Source organism: Hyaena hyaena, unplaced genomic scaffold (genome assembly GCF_003009895.1).
Source record: "Hyaena hyaena isolate Hyena2069 unplaced genomic scaffold, ASM300989v1 scaffold_717, whole genome shotgun sequence".
In the NCBI taxonomy this organism is placed as follows: domain Eukaryota; kingdom Metazoa; phylum Chordata; class Mammalia; order Carnivora; family Hyaenidae; genus Hyaena; species Hyaena hyaena.
Genome location: NW_024081353.1, coordinates 754,976 through 775,573, shown reverse-complemented (window position 1 = coordinate 775,573; position 20,598 = coordinate 754,976). Strand labels below are relative to the sequence as shown.

The 20,598-nt window shown below is 33.0% G+C and overlaps 1 pseudogene; it reads right to left on the bottom strand.

The window, feature by feature from the left end:
• Positions 1 to 19,579: 19,579 nt before the first annotated feature.
• On the bottom strand, positions 19,580 to 20,349 carry LOC120220670 (annotated as a pseudogene).
• Between the last annotated feature and the right edge of the window lie 249 nt (positions 20,350 to 20,598).

The window sequence follows — 20,598 nt, the reverse complement described above, 5'->3', positions numbered from 1 at the left end:
CAAGTATGGAAGATGATAAAATGGTAAGATACTCAGGTATAGTGAATACTCTCAGAGATTTTTTAAAAATTAATAATTTCTGTTCTGTATTACAGTGCTTATATTTAGTTTGAAAATAAAACTGAGAATATTTGCATTAAGTTGAAATTTTCTCAAATTTGGTCATTATTTAATAAGTCTATAAATTATATAGGTCTTAGCTATATGTGAAATGGGTTTTTAATATTACCCTTTTAAAATTTACCTTTGGTTAAATTTCTTATTGGCAATAACCATAATCTGCAATAAATTAAACATTTTGTTCAGTGTTTCTATATAATGGATATATCTTGTGGAAAGCATCTCAGCAATAGACCACTGGGAATTAGACACCTAGAAAACTTGCCTACACATACAACTTGGTCAGTTAAGCCAAGTAATAAAAATGTAAATAAAATACACATGCAATTACTGTGTAATTAACTTTTAACTTTTTCAGTAGTCATATTAAAGGAGAAAGAAATATGTGGGATTAATTTGAAATATCTATTTTATTTGGCACATATCCAAAATATTTTAATTTAAACATTCAGTTATATGAGATTATTGATATGTTTTACATTATTTTTTCTACTTAGTGTTTGAAATATGCTTGTGGTTTATATTTAGAATACATTTAGGGGTGCCTGGGAGGCTCAGTCAGTTGAGTGTCCAGTTCTTGATTTCAGCTCAGGTCATGATCTCCCTAGGTTTGTGGGATCAAGCACCATGTTGGGCTCCCTACTGAGTGTGAAGCCTGCTTAACATTCTCTCTCTTCCTCTCTCCCTCTCCTTAGCTCATTCTCTCTCTGCCCCCCCACTCATCTCTCTCTCTCTCTCTGTCTCTCAAAGGAAAAAAGGAATACATTTAATTGAGACATTAAATCTTTATTAGATATAATTTATCACTATGTAAATTTCATAGAATTTACAGATGAAAAAGTAAATAAAAGAAACAATCCTAAACTTGTGTGAAACTACAAAAGACTCTGGATTGCCAAAGGAATTCTGAGAAAAAAGAACAGCATCAGCAATATAATGTTTCTAGATTTCAAATGATACTACAAAGCCACAGTAATAAAACAGTATAGTACTGGCACAGAAATAGACACATTTACCACTGTAATAGAATAAAATGTTCACAATTAAGTGAGTGCCCAGCATATACAGTTGACTAGTATTCAACATGAGCTAAAATTACTTAATGGGGAAAGGATAGTCTCTTCAATAAATAGTACTGTGGAAACTGGACAATACATGTAGAATAATAAAACTGTCCCCACCCATCTCACACCACTCAAAAATTTAATGTGAAATGGATCAAACACTTAAACATAAGATAAGACCTGTAAAACTCCTAGGTCCTCTTCTAAGGGAAGAAGCTTACTGATAATGGTTTCGGCAATAAGATTTTGGGCATGATGCCCAGAGCACAAACAACAAAATTAAAAATTAACAAACAGCATTCCATTAAGCTCATAAGCTTCTGGACAGAAAAAAGGATCAGTTAACAAAATGGAAAGACTGCATAAAAAATGAGAAAAAAAAAATTCATACCATGTATCAGATAAAGGGTTAAATCCTCCATATATAAAGAACTCAGTCAATTAGATAACAATAACAAAATGATCTGATTAAAAAATGGTCAGAAGAGCTAAATGTCATGTTTTCCCAAACAGGACATAAAAATAGCTAACAGACCCATGAAAAGATGTTCAGCATTACTAATCACAATGGAAATGCAAATCAAAATCACAATGAGGTATCACCTCTTAATGTTAGAATGGATATTACTGAGAATACAAGAGACAATTGGAGCTGATGAGGATGTACTGAAAAGGGACTCTTAATACAATGCTAGTAAAAATGTAAATCAGTCAAACCCCAATGGAAAACAATATGGGTGTTTCTCAAAAAATTAAAAACAGTTGCACCATAGAATCAAGCAATGCCACTTCTGACTACATGCCAAAAGGAAATGAAAATAGTATTTCAGTATGATATAGGCACTCTTGTGTTTATTGAAGCATTTCTCTAATGGCCAAAGATAGAAACAACCCTAATACCCATCAACAGATGATTGCATAAAAATGATATGATACTTAAACACAAGGGAATATTATTCAGCCATAAGGAAGGAAGTTATCTTCCCATTGAGACAACATATGCTAAGCAAGATGAGTCATAAAAAGACGAGTACTGTTTGATATCACTTACATGTGGAATTTTTAGAAGTTAAACCTAGAAAAAGCAAATAAAATGGTGGTTATCAGGAGATGGGGGGGATCAGAAAGGTAATGATTAAACTTGTAATACAAACTTGTAATAAGCAGTAAATAAGCCAGAGATCTAAAGCACAGCATGATAAATATAGACAATAATATTGTACTATAAATTGATATGTAGGCTGATAAATATTACATCAGCAATCATATAACAATATATAGATATATCAAAGTAATGCATTGTATACCTTAAAACTACACAGCGTTATATATCAAATTTATTAAATAGTAAGAGATAACAGCAGTGAGATATTATATCTGGGTAGGCTTTGCCTAAAAAGAAGATGAACACATAAAAATATAAGTATGGATTTTATTTTCCATTTATACTAGTAATATTTGGTTACATTTTATTTAAATTCAGGAATAAAATATGTTATTGTCACCCAAATGATGTTTATCATGCCAGTTATCCAGATTCTTAGTATTTGAACATGCCCCCATACACAAACACACAGCCATGTACACATATACACCTAAAATTTCCCTAAAAGTGAATAGAAATAGTTTGTTTTAATTTTGGGAGAATTGTCTTTCACATTAGTTTTGATTTTATGTTATATCTAATTTTCATTTTCTCCTAACATGCAATGGAAGATAATAATATTTAACTCTCTGTTAAAATTATTTTAAAAATTTACAACTGTGCTGGAGTGGATTGTAATATCATTATCCATGAGTATCTGGTGAAATCTTTCCTTTCTTAGACATTGCCAAGGTTTTGTTGTATTGTGTCTTGGATTTTAAAATATATACACATAGAATAAACATTCACAGTGACCCAGAGGGATTCCTTGTAAAAGCCCTGAAGTGCAATACTAACTTGAGCTGGAATTAAAAACACAGTAATATTTTCTTTTTAAAAATTTTTTAAACATTTTTATTATTATTAAGAGACAGAGACAGAACATGAGCATGGGAGGGGCAGAGAGAGGGGGAGACACAGAGTATGAAGGAGGCTCAAGGCTTTTAGCTGTCAGCACAGAGCCCAACATGGGGCTTGAACTCACAAACCAGAAGATCGTGACTAGAGCCAAAGTCAGACACTTAACTGACTGAGATGCCCAGGTACCCCTACACAGTAATATTTTCTACACACTGTACACTTGAACCACTATAAGCTCAGCAACTTAGAAAGTCTTTTTCTCACACTATTTTTTTTTTCTAATGTTGGGGTCTAATGATTTGTACAGACTGGAAATCCAAGTGTATAATCACACCTGCCCAAGAATTAATCTTTGAGATTGTCAAGGTCATTAGTACCAATCTTTTTTTCTTCAATGGAGTAATAAAGTCTCTAAAAGCAAAGCATATGTGCTTAGGAATTGGTATATTAAACCTTTGAGCATTTATTATCCAAGTCATGTAAAGCTTGAAGAGATAGGGAGCAATGCATGACACTAAAGGAATTACTGCATTTGTTTTTAAGTTAAAAAGTACTTTAAAAAAAATCTCCTAGTATTAGTAAAACATGGTGAGCAGATATACCCAGATTTTGCAATACTGAGCTTTATATTATAAATATTATTTGCATAAGTGCTTTTAAATTCACTAGTATGTGGTGTGCTGTCATGTTTGAAGTCCAATAAGAACAAATTGCTGTGAAATATAAGTTAAGCTTGAGAGTTGTGAAAGACTTTCCTGAAGAAGTGTTTTTACAGATGAAATATGGAGTATAAAATGTGAACATTGATTCATATTCCATAAGGCATATTATATCACAGAAAAATCAGTGAAATTTTACTTTTATTCAGTAGGGACACAATAAATGAATTTATTCTAAGTTCTTTACATTTTATTAGGAACTGTACACAATAACACTTCAGTTGTTCAAGAAATAGAATATTTCTTCAAAATAAAATTAATAGTAAAGTGGAGGTTAGTACCTTGTTTATTGGCAACACAAGTCCTAATCATTCATACTATTAAAATTTGGGAAAATAAAACAAAAAGAAAATTAACTGTAAGCACATTAGCTTCATTATTCGGATGCCAATGAAAAATAGCATTCTTAAAAATCACCATTACCTTACTGTGGTAAAGCCTAACTGTTTAAAATTTAGGTAGGAAATGGAAAAATGGACTACATTAAAGTTGAAAATAAACAAAAAATGATTCCCAAAGTGTTCTAAAAGTTTTAACCAATTTGATTAGAGAAGAAAAACAAATGTGAATATGATTTAAAAATAACAGGTAATATTTATGAAATCAAATTGAGAATAAGTGGTTATAACCAATAAAGAAGTATAATAAGCTTGCTGAGTGATAAATGAATATGCATAATTAGCAATTAAAAAATACTTGAAATAAAATAAGCAATATACATTTAAAATGCATAAATACTGCTGTGGAAAATAAACCTAATAAGAATTCTACTTTTTGTTAACTTGGTGACCATATTTTAAAATTATTTGTCATAATAAACCACTGAGTTTTCCCAAGGAATATTGAAAAGAAAAAGATCCAACTGAACTCAGTTTAGAAGTTAAATAAATAAATTTAAAAACCATAAGATAATTAGACTTTTTAATTTGCAGCTTTAAATACTTCACTAAAAATATAAGAAACATTTAACATCAAAGATCTAAGGTTCATGAACCTCTACTAGCTTGAAAGAGATGATATACTAAAATGAAAAATAAATAATGGAATGAAATCATAAAGATGAGTGGAAATCCATATAAATGTTTTTTAAATGAAGAAGCAGAAGGAAAAAGAATTAAATGAAAATTATGTTATTTGATTAAATCAATAAAGCTTATTAATCGAGAGAGAGAGAAGACTGAAAAAAGCAGAGGAATGAAAATTGATACATCACTTTAAAATTTATACACCTAAAAATATGAAAAGCAAATAGTATATAATACTTTGTCAGAGAATCTGAGAAAATGCAATAGACAAATTCCTTAAAATACATAAAGCTATTCAAAGATGTATTTGAAAAGAGAAAATCTGAAATGCCTCATTATCTGGAAAAATTGAATTAATAATTAAAAAACCTTTGAACAAAGAAAAATGCACTGAAAATGACTGGTAAATTGTATTATTTATGAAAATAATATCAACTTTAGCATTTTTTTTTTCAGAATAATGAAGGGAAATGTTCTAACTCATGAGATACCATAACCCTGATACTAAAATCTGATAGACATTACCAAAACCTACAGACCAGTATCCATCAGGACATAACCACAAGTTTTAACAAAAATATTAATTAACCAACCTCAGAAATATAAAATGGAATATTCATGATATATTTGATATTTTTTGCTGAGAATTAAAGCACATTTTAATATTTCCATTAGTCAATATAATATATAATATTAAAAAATAAACGAGCAAAATCTTTCAACTGTCTCATAAGATATAAGAAAAGTAATTTCTGTAGTTTATTACTAGTCTCTGATAAAGAAAGAGGCATTTTATTGGTGGGAATGTAAATTGATACAACTACCATGGAAAACAGTATGGAAGTTTCTCAAAAAATTAAAAATAGAGTTACCATATGATCTAGCAATTCCACTTCGGTGTACATAACTGAAGAAAATGAAAACAGTAACTCAAAAGGACATATGTATCCCTTTATTCATTGTAACATCATTTACAATAGCCAAGGTATGAAAATCATCTGTGTCCATCCATAGAAAAGTTGGTAAAGAAAATATGCTGTATGTGTGTATACATTATACATACAAATAATGAACAAACATTATTTGGTCATAAAAAAGGAATAAAATCTTGCCATTTGCAACAACATGGATGGACCTAGAAGGCATATTGCTAAGTGAAATAAGTCAGATAAGGTCAAATACCACATGATTTCACTTATATGTGGAATCTAAAAAAGAAAAAACACCAAGTTCATAGATACAGAGAAAAGATTCATGGTGGCAAGAGAGGAGATGGAGGGTGGAAAAAATGGGTGAAACTACATAGCATATTTGAAAAGTTACTGAGACATTAAATCTTAAAAGTTCTCACAAGAAAACACAGTGTTAAATACAGAGTTAAAAGTGTATGTATGGTGACAGATGTTAACTAGACTTACTATCGTGATCATTTTGCAATTTACACTAGTATCATTATATTTACCTGAAATTAATATAGTTATATGTCAATTATATCTGAATTAAAAACAAAAAAACAAGGGCACCTGGGTGGCTCAGTCAGTTAAGCATTCAACTTCAGCTCAGGTCATGATCTCATGGTCCGTGAGTTCGAGCCCTGCATGGGGCTCTGTGCCGTCAGTTCAGAGCCTGGAGCTTACTTCAGATTCTGTGTCTCCCTCTCTCTCTCTGCCATTCCCGCATTCACACTCTGTCTCTCTCTGTCTCTCAAAATATGAATAAGTGCTAAAAGATAAAAATATAAAAACAAAAAACCAACCTTAGCATGACCCACAATGCCCAGTATTATCAGGCCCTGACAACTTCTCCAAACTCATCTCCTGTCACATCCACTATATTCCAGTCCCATCTGGACTTCTTTCTATTTTACAAAACAAACATTTTGCTTCTCCAGGACATTGGCATTTACTGTTCCCTGGATTCCTTTAAAAAAAAAAAAAAAGTAACTTGATGAGAACACTTTGGAAAACCTTCAACTAATGTCATATTTAATGATGAAGGATTAAAGACTTCTCTCTAAGATTACAACCAAGAAAGTATTAACTCTCACCTCTTTTATTCAATACTGTACTGGAGGTTTTATCTATTTCAGTAACTTAAGATGAAGAAATATACAGAGGTTTAGAAAGTAAGAAATACAACTCAGAAATATCATGACCTCTTATTTTTGTTTTCTTCAGGTTACATTAAGAGTCTTTAAAAATGATAGCTTCTTCTCTGTATTTTCTTAAAAACAATTTATTGAGGAATGATTGGACTATAAAAAGTACATATTTAATGAACACAAATAGAAACTTTGGAAATAAGTATATATACATCTGTGATACCACCACTACAATCTATATCATAGACATATCTGTCACCATCAAAATTTCTCAGCCTCTTTATTATTACTATTACTATGATGGTGATGATGATGATGATACATATTATGCTAAGAACACTTACTGTAAGATCTACCCTGTTAGCACATTTAACTAAACGTAAGCGAACTTAAATATACAATACAGTGTTGTTAACTATAGTCTCTATACTATGTAGTAGATCTCCAGGACTTACTCATTTTGTATAACTGAAACTTTGTACCCTTTGATTAATACCTCCCTCCAGCCTTGGCAATCACTGTTCTACTCTCTTCTATGAATTTGACTATTTTAGATACCTCATATAATTGATATCCTGTAGTGTGTCTTTCTATTTTTGACTTATTTCACTTATATAATGTCTTCTAGGTTCATCCAGGTTGTCCCAAATGATAGGATTAGCTTCTTTTTTTAAGGCTGAATAATATTCCTTTTATGTATATACAACATTTCTTTATCCATTGATTTATTGACTGGCACTTAGATTTCTCTCACCTCTTATTTTGAATAATGTCACATTCAACATAGGTGTAAAAATATCTCTTCAAGACTCAGGTTTCATTTATTTTTAATGTATACCCAGAAGTGGGATTTCTAGATCAGATGTGACCTTTCATGTAGAAAACCCTAAAAACTTTATAGTAAGGCAATGCTAGAATCAATAAGTTTAGCGAGGTTCCATATGCAAAGATCAATTATAATTTTAGAGAGGACTGCCTAGCTCAGTCAGTAGGGCATGAGACTCTTTATCTCAGGATAATGAGTTAACCAAACATTGGGTGTAGAGATTACTTAAAAATAAAATCTTAAAAAAAAAAATCTATTATATTTTTATGCAATGGTAATAACTGAAAAATAACATTATAATGCCATTCAAAATAATATAGCAATACTTAGGATTAAATTTTGAATATGTGCCTGAACTACATTCTAAAAGCTATGGACATATTGCTGAAAAAAATGAAGACCTAAAGAAAATTTAGCATTTTGGTTGACTAGAAGTTTTGATATTGTTAGGATGTCATTTCTCTTCAAATTGACACAGAGAACTAATAGAATCCAAACGAAAATTCCAACAGACTGTTTTGAAATAATTGACATGTTAATTAAAAATATATATAAGAATGCAAAGGACCAAACATAAAAACAAAACAGTCAATAAAATCTTTAACTTGTGAACCAATGATAATGCCATTCTTTATATTAGCTCATGTACTTTTATCAAGTGCTTATTGAAGAGCTACTGTGTTTTAGGGAAAGGAAATATATCATAAGAAAGAGAAATGGATGAATGAACGAATAGACTATTTTACATCAAGAAGCTTATAGTCTTGTGCCTAGGAGATAATATATGTTATTGAAAAGTCACACAGGGGCACCTGGGTGGCTCAGTTGGTTAAGTGTCCAGCTTCAGCTCAGGTCATTATCAGGTTCATGAGTTTGAGCCCTGCATTGGTCTCTGTGCTGACAGCTCAGAGCCTGGAACCTGCTTCCTCTGTCTCTTTTTCTCTGCCTCTCGCCTGCTTGCACTCTCTCTCTCTCTCTCAAAAATAAATATTTTTTAAAACCTCACAATAGATGTGAAATTACACCTGTAAAAAGTGCTGTTATAACATAATGGTGTGTTATAATAACCTATAATGTGAGGGACTGACACTGTCTTAATAGGGAAATATTTCTGTATAAATATTAGACTGAGGCTTAAAGGGAAAATTTGTGAGGCGCCTGGGTGGCTCAGTCCGTTAAACGTCCGACTTCAGCTCAGGTCATGATCTCATGGTTCGTGGGTTTGAGCCCCGCATCAGGCTCTGTGCTGACAGCCACCTCAGAGGCTGGAGCCGGCTTCACATTCTGTATCTCCCTCTCTCTCTGACCCTCTCCTGCTCACCCTGCCTCTCTCTCTCTCTCAGAAATAAATAAAATATTTTTAAAAAAGGGAAAATTTGTATAAAGTGGGCTAAGACTGGCAAAATACTGTGCAATTAAAAGGTATTTTTATTAGAAAAGATCAGACAGGTAAAATTCCTTGATAGAAGATGAGGGAGAAAATTACATAGATTAATTAGTAATATAAATAATTTATATCACTCAGTTTTTACCTTTTAAACTTCAATAATTATACTTCTGATCTAGATAGAAAATATACGTATATTCTCTGTAAGGAACACCTGGGTGGTTCAGTCTGTTAAGAGCTTGACTTCTGCTCAGGCCATGATTTCATGATTTGTGAGTCTGAGCTCCACACCAAGCTCTCTGCTGTCAGCTCAGAGCCTGCTTTGGATTCTCTATCCCTCTCCCTCTCTCTGCCCCTCATCCCTGCATGTGCATGCACATCTCTCTAAACAATAACCATATAGGCGTGCCTGGATGGCTCAGTTGGTTAGCCGTCCAACTTTGGCTGGGGTCATGATCTCACAGTCTGTAAGTTCGAGACTTGCATCAGTCTCGGTGCTGACAGCTCGGAGCCTGGAGCCTGCTTCAGATTCTTTGTCTCCCTCTCTCTCTCTGCCCCTCCCCCACTCAAGCTCTGTGTCTCTCAAAAATAAGTACACTTAAAAATAAATAACCTATATTAAAAAAGAAATGGTCTCTGTAGAAACACGAATGAATGAATGAAGTATTAAAATAATTCAGTCATGCTTTTAATCCCTAGTTGACTCAAAAGAATTTTTGAGAAAATTATAGTGATAATTATAATACTATAATTAATGATAAGTATAGTGATAAATATAATACTATAATTATATGAAATATTTATAATTCTTTCAATAAATCATATTTTATTATAAAATAGTTTTATTATACAAACATAACTTTACAATTTTATGTTAATATGAAATATGTACCAGGAATTAAACTTATCTTAAATATTCATTTTGAATATTAGTAGATTAGTATTTGATTAGAATCACAAATTTTTATTTTATAAAGAATTTCTATTTTCAAAAGGAATGCAATAAAAGAAACATGATTATCCTTGCATTCAATAATAAAAATTAATTTAATTAATTTAAATAATTGAAATTATGAAAGACATTGAAAAATCAGGATGTCATAAAAAAGGACTAAATATAACTAGAAGCTACATAAGACATTTCATTATTTTAAATTATTAAAAGAACAAAAATGTCAAGGTAGAATAATTTGATAGCTCTCATTCACTAAAATAATTTCATGAATCCAATAACATGATAGTAACATAGAAAAAAGTCATAATTGTCATAGGAAATGAGGCAGCTAAATTTTCTGATCTTTGTATGACTCTTGGGGTATACAGCCATCAAAGGCAACTAAAAAATGCAATGTCAACAAAATATAATACAGTCCACAGGGAATCTGAGGCAACAGAGAAATAAAAAATGAGTAGGCAATAGCAGATGTTTTCCCCCAGGGACAATTATAGAGCAATAATTAAAGATTAAGACAGTATCGAAAAAAGAACATAATGATGCTAACAGGAAGAGGTAATTGAGAGAAGTATAAAACCATTTATAGCAGTCACTCTACTATTTTGCTACAAATTGATATTTTTAATCAATAAACAGACATACAAACCAGCAAACAAAACTAAACTAAACCAAAAAAAAGCTTTAGTACTCAGGCAGAGTTGCTGCTATAGAAAACACCCATGATTTATTTCACCGTTGATTGTAATATCAAAGAGATTTATTTACACAAGGCAACTTTTTATACTTATCATAGCATTTATGTATTTATTTTCATTCCATAATCCTGCTCAGGTTATTCGTGTACAACAGAATCTGATTTAGTTTGTAGTCTTTCTTATGTTACTAACCTGAATTGCTCCTAGAAGTAGTCTCTGATATTATTTGATTTCTTTTTATAATGGAATAAAGTGTATACAGCATGATCTGCAACTAATATTTTTCTAATATAACATTATTTATAATATATATATAAATATATAATATATATATTTGTGTTTGATTCTGAAATACATTCATTAGGCTTTATTTAAATTAATATGCTATTAATATAAAATTATTAAAATATATAAATATAAAATTAATATTATAAATATATTATTTATATGAAAATTTTAAATAGCCATTAAATAGTCTTAAAATACATATATTTTCAAGGCAAATATTTTTGGAAAACTGACTAAACTTTCATGAATACATCTAATTTTATTACTGTTTATCATAATGATAGAAACCTGAAGATATATGGCAATTTAACAATTATAATTTAGTTAGCTCTTTTTTTAAACACAGACCTTTAGAGTCTTTCACATAATTAAGTCCAGGTAGAAGTATTCAAAAATCTATGATACTCTACATCGAAAACCCGACAGACTCCACCAGAAGCCTACTAGAACTGATCCAAGAATTCAGCCAAGTTGCAGGGTACAAAATCAACGTACAGAAATCGGTTGCATTTTTATACACCAACAATGAAGCAACAGAAAGAAAAATCAAGAAACTGATCCCATTCACAATTGCACAAAAAACCATAAAATACCTCGGAATAAACCTAACCAAGGATACAAGAGATCTGTATGATGAAAACTATAGGAAACTTATGAAGGAAATTGAAGAAGACACAAAGAAATGGAAAAACATTCCATGCTCATGGATAGGAAGAATAAATATAGTTAAAATGGCATTACTACCTAAAGCACTCTACACATTCAATGCAATTCCAATCAAAATTGCACCAGCATACTTCTCAAAACTAGAACAAACTATCCAAAAATTTGTATGGAACCACAAAAGACCCCGAATAGCCAAAGTAATACTGAAAAATAAAACCAAAACGGGAGGTATCACCATCCCAGACTTCAGCCTCTACTACAAAGCTGTCATCCTCAAGACAGTATGGTATTGGCACAAAAACAGACACATAGACCAATGGAACAGAATTGAGAACTCAGAAGTGGACCCAAAAGTATACAGCCAACTGATCTTTGACAAAGCAGGAAAGAATATCCAATGGAAAAAAGACAGCCTTTTTAACAGATGGTGTTGGGAGAACTGGACAGCAACATGCAGAAGAATGAAACTAGATCATTTTCTCACACCATGCACAAAAATCAACTCAAAATGGATAAAGGACCTGAACGTGAGACAGGAAACTATCAACACCCTAGAGGAGAAAGCAGGAAACAACCTCCTTGACCTCCACCGCAGCAACTTCTTACTTGACACATCCCCAAAAGCAAGGGAATCAAGAGCAAAAATAAACTGTTGGGACCTCATCAAGATTAAAAGCTTCTGCACAGCCAAGGAAACAACCCAGAAAATTAATAGGCAACCAACGGAATGGGAAAAGATAGTTGCAAATGACATATCAGATAAAGGGTTAATATCCAGAATCTATAAGGAACTCACCAAACTACACGCCCGAAAAACAAACAACCCAGTGAAGAAATGGGCAGAAGACATGAACAGACACTTCTCCAAAGAGGACATCCAGATGGCCAACAGACACATGAAACGATGCTCAGCATCCCTCCTCATCAGGGAAATACAAATCAAAACCACACTGAGATACCACCTCACGCCAGTCAGAGTGGCTAAAATGAGCAAATCAGAGAACTCTAGATGCTGGCGAGGATGTGGAGAAACGGGCACCCTCCTACACTGTTGGTGGGAATGTAAACTGGTACAGCCCCTCTGGAAAACAGTGTGGAGGTTCCTCAGGAAACTAACAATAGAACTCCCTTATGACCCAGCAATAGCACTGCTAGGAATTTACCCAAGGGATACAGAAATGCTGAGGCATAGGAGCACATGTACCCCAATGTTCATAGCAGCACTCTCCACAATAGCTAAAACATGGAAAGAGCCTAAGTGTCCATCAACAGATGAATGGATCAAGAAGATGTGGTTTATCTATACCATGGAATACTACATGGCAATGAGAAACAATGAAATCTGGCCATGTGTAGCAACATGGATGGACCTTGAGGGTGTTATGCTGAGCGAAATAAGTCAGGCAGAGAAGGACAAATATCATATGTTTGCACGTATAGGAGGATTAGGAGGAACTTGACGGAGGAACAAGGGGGAGAAGAAGGGGGGAAATGGTGGGGGAAAGGGAGAGAGGCAAACCATGAGAGACTCTTGAATGCTGACAAAAACTGAGGACTGATGGATGTGGGGAGGAGAAGGGATGGGCATGGAGAAGGACACTTGTGGGGATGAGCACTGGGTGTTATGTGGAAACTAATTTGACAATAAACTATTTGTAAAAATAAAAAAATAAAAAAATAAAAAATAAAAATAAAAATAAAGTATTCAAAATCTGTCCCTATTATTTAATCTGTTTTACTTTAACAAAATCAAAGTTAAAATTTGATAGTATTATTTTGAAACTCATGAAATATTTTAGAAAATAATAGTTGTCTTATTGTTATTTCAGCTAAAAACCTCATAGTATAGAATAAGAAGTACTTTAAGGACAGACTTTATTTTTTGTACAGTGTAATAATTAGTAAATGGTAAAAACTTGGTAAACACCTGGTCCAAGAAAGAAGGGAAGAAGGAGGGAAGGAAACAAAGGAAGGAAGGGAAGGAAGGAAGAAGAGAGGAAGTGGGACAGAGAGGCAGGAAAGAGAACTGCATTACTAAATTAAACAGAGTTTCAAGTTCCTTTGTCCTCCTGAAAGTAAACTACATGTCCATTTATCCCTTTGGAAGGAAACCTAAAGGAAGGATGAAGTTTGTATGTGTTTTATATTGAAGATTCATTGGTGACATCTGAATTTTCTGTTTTATTCAGTCTAATAGAATACACACACACACCCCTACTTACTTGAGAAGTGGGTCATAACATACTTATACAAACCAGTTATTAGCTGTTTCATTGCTCAATTCTATTATGCGGAATACTGCTAAATTCTTATTAAGAAATATAATAATTGATTATAAAAATTACTCTCCTTTACTGTGAATTTTCCTTGACTGAGTATTGACATAAACAGTACACCCTGTTGCTCATTTTCAAAATATGAAGGCAATAGATTTATGTTTATGGTACTAGATGCTTTGAATTTAAGGCTGTCTTTGACTGGGTTCATGAATAAAGGAGTTGTATTTTAATTCCCCATACCTATATTCTCTGTAGTATTTTGACTTATTTTTTATGTATTATAGACTTTGAGTTTATGTTTACCATGAGGTTCATATATAACATCTCAAGTAAATACCAGTCCTTATTAATTTGATGGTCATTTAAGTTTAAACACATTCTTAAAAGAAAAAGACAAATATCTCTATTTTTCTTTATTCCTCTTCTCTTCCCATTTACTCCTTTGTTCACATTTTATGCACATGTTGTCACATTTTACATTTTTTATTCGTATTTTTCTTATGTCTAATGTTGGCTATTTCTTTTCCACTTAAGGAAGTTCCTTTAATATTTCAGATAAGGCTGTTCTAGTGGTGATAAATGCCTTTATCTTTTGTTTTCATATGAAACCCATTATTTCTCCTTCAAATCTGAATGAAAGACTTGTTGAGTAGAGTAGTCTTGGTTGTAGTTATTTATTTATTTATTTTTCCTTTCAGTACTATGAATATGCCATACCACTTCCTCAGCTTGCAAATTCACGGCTGAAAAATTAGCTTATATCCTCATAGGTTTTCCTTCGTAGGTATCATTTTGTTTCTCTCTTGCTACTTTTAAGATTCTCTTTTTATCTTTAACCTTTAACTTTTTCATTATTATGTGCTATGGCATGACCTTCTTGGGTTCATCTTGGTAGGAAGTCTCTGTTCTTCTTTGACTTGGATGTCTATTTCCCTCCCTAGGTTTGGGAAAATTTCTTTTATTTCTTCAAATGATTTTCTATATCTTTCTCTACTTTTTTCTTTTCCCCCTATAATATGAGTTTTTCTCCTGAGGTTGTCCAAGAGATCTCTTAATCTATCCTTATATTTTTAAAAATTGTTCTGTCATTTTGCTGTACAGTATGTGTTCTTTCCCCTACCCTGTATTTGCAATCACTGTATATTCTTCTGCGTCCTCTAATCTACTGTTAATTCCCTGTGGTGTGTGTGTGTGTGTTTAATTTCAATTGCTGTATTATTATTTTTTTATTTTGTCTCTTTCTTGAAGGTCTCATTGAGTTCTTTAATTCTTTTCCCAAACCCATTGACTATCTTTATCATAATTTAAGTTCTTTATCATTCATATTGCTTATCATCTCTGTTTCATTTAGTTCTTTTTCTGAGTTTTTTCCTTTTCTTTCTTTTGAAGCATATTCCTCTGCCTCCCCATTTTTCTTGACTTCCTGTCAAGAAGTTTGTTTCTGTTTGTTTCTATGGATTAGGTGAAAGAGTTCTTTTCCTAAAGTTGAAGGAGTGGTCTGTATGGTGTCCCCTGTGCAGACCATGAATGCTTGGTAACTTTTGCTGGCTGATTGGAGCTGAGGCTGTATATACTAGTTACTCCTTTAAACCATTGCTCTTGCTGTTTTCTCTCCATCCCTCTTGCTGTTTTCTTACTATTCTGTCTTCGGTTCTTCAGGACCTATTCAATCATCCCTCAGTTCTTCAAAGAGAATTGTTCTATTAATATATGTAATTTGGTGTGTTCCATGGAGGAGTTAAATTCAAATTCAGAGTCTTCCTACATTGCCATCTTGAACTGTAACTGACTTTTTATATTGATTTGATAGCATTTTCTTATTGTTAGAGAGCAATTGTTTTGCCATATTTTTACTTTTGCAACATTCATTTATTGAATCTATATGCTTGTAGTTATCTAAACCATATGTCGTTAATTTATGAATGCCTAACTGTTTCATGTAATATAGGTAGAATTTTGGCTTCCAATATATTCATTTAGAGAAATAAAGTATGTCCAAGTACTTCAAGCACCACAGCTTTCAAATGAAATATCCACACAATTAGTCAGTATCTCAAGCTTTTGAATCGGCTCCATAACATTTGTATTCATACTAGACAGTTAATCTCTGTATAATTGCATTTTAAAAGTCTTATTATTTTGGGGATCTATTCATTTCAGGGACATTGTATGTGAATGAGCAAATGATTCTACTGATAACCACGTAACTGTTCCTAAATACTAGTCTATGAATAATTATCCTCAATACTGTGTGTCATGGAGTTATGTGTTATAAAAGTTCTTATGTCTTAAATATAAAAGAATGATTTTGATGTAACAGATAGTAGCAGCTAATGAAAAGCTGGCAGTATTAGGGCTCCAAATTATAGCATCTATATGAATATAATTACAATTTTAAGTATTTTTGAAGATGTAACTTTTAATCACAAAATAATAGGTTCTGTGGAGTAAATGACAGCAAGGTAGAATACTTTTAGATATTCACTATTTTTTATTCAAACATTCAGTATTTCTAACCTATACCAAATCATGTTATATCTACTATTACTTTATAGCTTTGAATAGTAATAGCTATTAATAGCTATTATGAAATTATCTTTGTTAACACAATTGTTACATTTGCTCTTTTTTTCTTTCATAATACTGTCCTTTATCAGGGATTTCATCAGCCAATCCAACATGAAAATAAATATATACCTGGTTATTTATTCTTTAGAATTCTGTGGATATTTTGAAGGACAAAGTTCAGTTGTAAAGATCACTTGCATGCAGAAATAAAGAGAAATCATTTTCTGTGATTTCACTTTTCACTGAAACACAAAATTAACTTTAAGTATGGGGTATATTATGCACAAACACACCTGCATTCTGAGAATCAATAATCAATGTTTATTATAAAAACACAACCCATCTGTGATTTTAGCCCTATGTTTGCCTTTAAGGAATTTACTCAGTGTCCACCTTATTTCCTTTAGAATATCTTTGTATTTGATCCTTGAATCAAGTATAACAGTGCTCAAATATTGACAAAGAGTTGTGAGCCATTCCTAATCAATGGAAATGTTCATGTGTAATAAGCACTGAAAGAGAAGAATAAGTTATCACAGGTAAAGGAATAGCAGGAGACACAATCTCCAACATGGATAACAAAACAGATTTATTATTTCATTGAGTTGTCCACATTCTGCTGACGTTAAAATTTTAATATTATAATTTTTAAACCATCACGATGTATATATAATTTGGGGGAAAATCTGGTTAATGTGAGTATATGGTAATCTTTGCTATAATATTGTTTTCCTCTTTGTGTTTGTAGACAAAGTATAAATCTTGTAATAACACAGCATCTAAATATATTTTGAAAATAATTTTGATTGACTAATAATGAGCTTTCTTCTTTGGTAACATTTCTTTTTTTTTTTTTTTTTTAATGTTTTATTTATTTCTAGGAGACAGATAGAGACAGCATGAGCAGGGGAGGGTCAGAGAGAGAGGGAGTCACAGACTCTGAAACAGGCTCCAGGCTCTGAGCTGGCAGTCAGCACAGAGCCCGACGCGGGGCTCGAACCCACGAACCGCGAGATCATGACCCAAGCGAAAGTCGGACGCTTAACCGACTAAGCCACCCAGGCGCCCCTGGAATGGATTTTTAAAAATAGGAAAATGCTACTAAGAAAGACTGAACTTTGGGTGACACAAGTAAATGAGAATATTATCATCATAGTGATGAATAGGCTCAAACTTTAGATCATCAATGAAATGGAACCTGATATAACTCCTAATGTCTAGAAGTTACAGTTTAGGCCCTGTCACAGGAAGCATATAATGAAAATAGTATTTTGCTTGTAGGGAGCTTGATTAAGGTAGATAAATGAAGCCAGGAGCCATGAAATTGTCTACTGTTCGAGATCAAGAAACCATAAAACTTTGTTTCTTATACTAGGAAACAACAAGAAGATTGGCTACGTCTCCTGGACTGTAAGACGATTATAACCTAGAATGTATCATAATCATGGGATTTCATGGGAAACAATTGTGAAGGTGCCCTACAATGAGATGGTTGGAAACAACTAAAAATTCAACATTAAAATCTAATTGGCATTAGTAAAACCATAAGCCTCAGAGAAAACTTAAAATAGTATTATAAAAACATATTCAGATTCCAGGGTACATAGTATTTCATGGATAACACTCACTGAAAATATGTTCAATGTAAGAACCATTATAAATCACATGTAAAAATAAATCATCTTAAGGAATAGTAAGACAGAATAAAATAATATATATTTCAATAAAAAAAGAAAGCATAGTAGCAATAAAAAAGGATATTTCATAGTAAGAATCAATAAAATCATAGATATAGGAAAGTACAGTATGAGACAAGACCAGGATGGTATGAAAAATGTCTAGGCTTATTTGAAAAATGAAACATAATAAAAATTGAGATTCTGGAATTAAAACCTTATAACCTCATTTCTGGGTTTGACCAGCAAACCCTGGGATGGCGATTGGCAGATTACTCCAGACTGCTGAATCAGAAAGGAGAGAGCAAAGGGGGCCAAGTGCTCAAGTGGCGATGTCACCGAGCAAAGCTCTCCTCCAGTTTTCATTGTGTGATTTCAAAAGCAGGAACAAAGCATACTCATAAATCATCAGGGAACAGTACAATCAGAGTAGCGATGTGCAAGCAGGAGGGATGAACGTCAAGGGGGAAGGGCAGTGTATCCATCACAAGAAGGGAGTGGTTTTTCTACTTAAAGAATTTGCAGAGTAGGAAAACATGTTGATTCACAGGCAAGGTCTGGCTACTTTCAGCCTTGACATTTCAAAGACCTGGTTTTCCTGGTCTGCTTTGCTGCTTCTCAACCAGCCATTTCCCAGGCTGCAGACATTCTTTTCTCAAATCTCAGCCAGCCAGGCTCTATGAGCCTCCATACCTCATTATACGGATAGAGCAAAGTAGGCCATCTCTAAAAAGAGGTGCTAATTTTGAAGATAAGGAAAAACTAGATTAGACACAGAGAAATAAATATATTGTAGAAAGTATTATAAGAGAGGATAGTATGAGGAACTGAGGTCATTCTCCCAGTAGTGGTCTTTAAGCATATTCTTAGAACTAGAATGATAATTTTTATGGAGATTTTTTTCTTTATTGAGAAACTTAAAACTTGGGTATATCAAATAAAACAAATTTCTGAGGAAAAATATCAAAACCCACAAGAGAAAAAAATTTTAACACTGTCTTGACCATAGCAGAAGCCAGAGAATATATTATTTTTAATTGAAATATTCTAAATAAGAAAGCAAGAAAGAAAAAAAAAAGAAAAAGTCTAGGCACTTCATAATTGACCTTTAGATTAAAAAATGACCTGTTAAATTTTCAGTCAGTGATTCTTGGTATTGAGTTGCACAGGATAAGCTGAGAACTCTTCAGACCTGGAGGGGAATTTCATAAGAGGTATTTGGCTTTTGAATTGGTTTTTCTTTGTCTGAGAGATAGATTTCCCTTGTTCATTTTCTGGTCAGCCTCTTTGTTGTATGATGAATCTGTAGAACTGCCAGTTTTATGCATCTGGGAGTTGAAAGATTCAGGAGACACCAGCATGTGCTGTAAGTCAGAGTTGTCCATCTCCAGCACCATTCCTGTGATGTCTCCAGCCAAGGCTAAAGGCATGGTTTGGATGAGTGGGAACAAATGTGTTCCCATTTTTGTTTTTGTTCCTGGATAGGGGAGGTGCTGCAGCCAGGATAGAAGCAGTCAGGGGCTCATTCCTCTGCACATAGGCTGTAGACTAGAATGCTGCAGAAGCTGTATGGCAAGGTGATTGCTGCAAACACTGGAAGTTTACCCTAAGGTGTAACAGCCCTAGGAACAGTGGTGGCAACAGTAGCATAAATTATGCATAGGTTATGTACAATTTTGGGACACCTTCACATTGGCAGCTGTCACTCAGTCCCTGTTGGACAGCCAAGCCCCACAAAAACCCACAGCCAAGTCATCCTGGCACAAAGAGCCAGTTGGAGCCAGATGGTGTAGAGTTTGATGAGGCCTAGACTGTCTATAGCATTTGGCATTCCTTGAAAGTCTTGAGGTTTCCCACCTTGCTGCCAAGTGTAGATTAGTCCTCATTGGTGCTAACTAGTTAGGTGTATAATATGGAGGTATTCCCCGAAGCTGTGAAACTCCTGGCACAGATAGCCACCAGCTGCAGTCTGGAATTGATGTCATAAGCAGGGAGTACTTTCTAGAATAAGAACTCTTAAGTTATGCAGGTCTTGTGATTAGCTTGGAGCTCCGAGAATGGGAACCTAAGACAGAAGTGAGGTCTCTGCATATATACGCAGTGCTCCAGGTCTAATACATGTCTATATAAAATAGCTTTGGTAATGAAGCAAACAATGACTTGAAGTATCAAATTTTTTAAAAATTCTGTACATCCATTAAAGGTGACAGAAAATAGTATTACT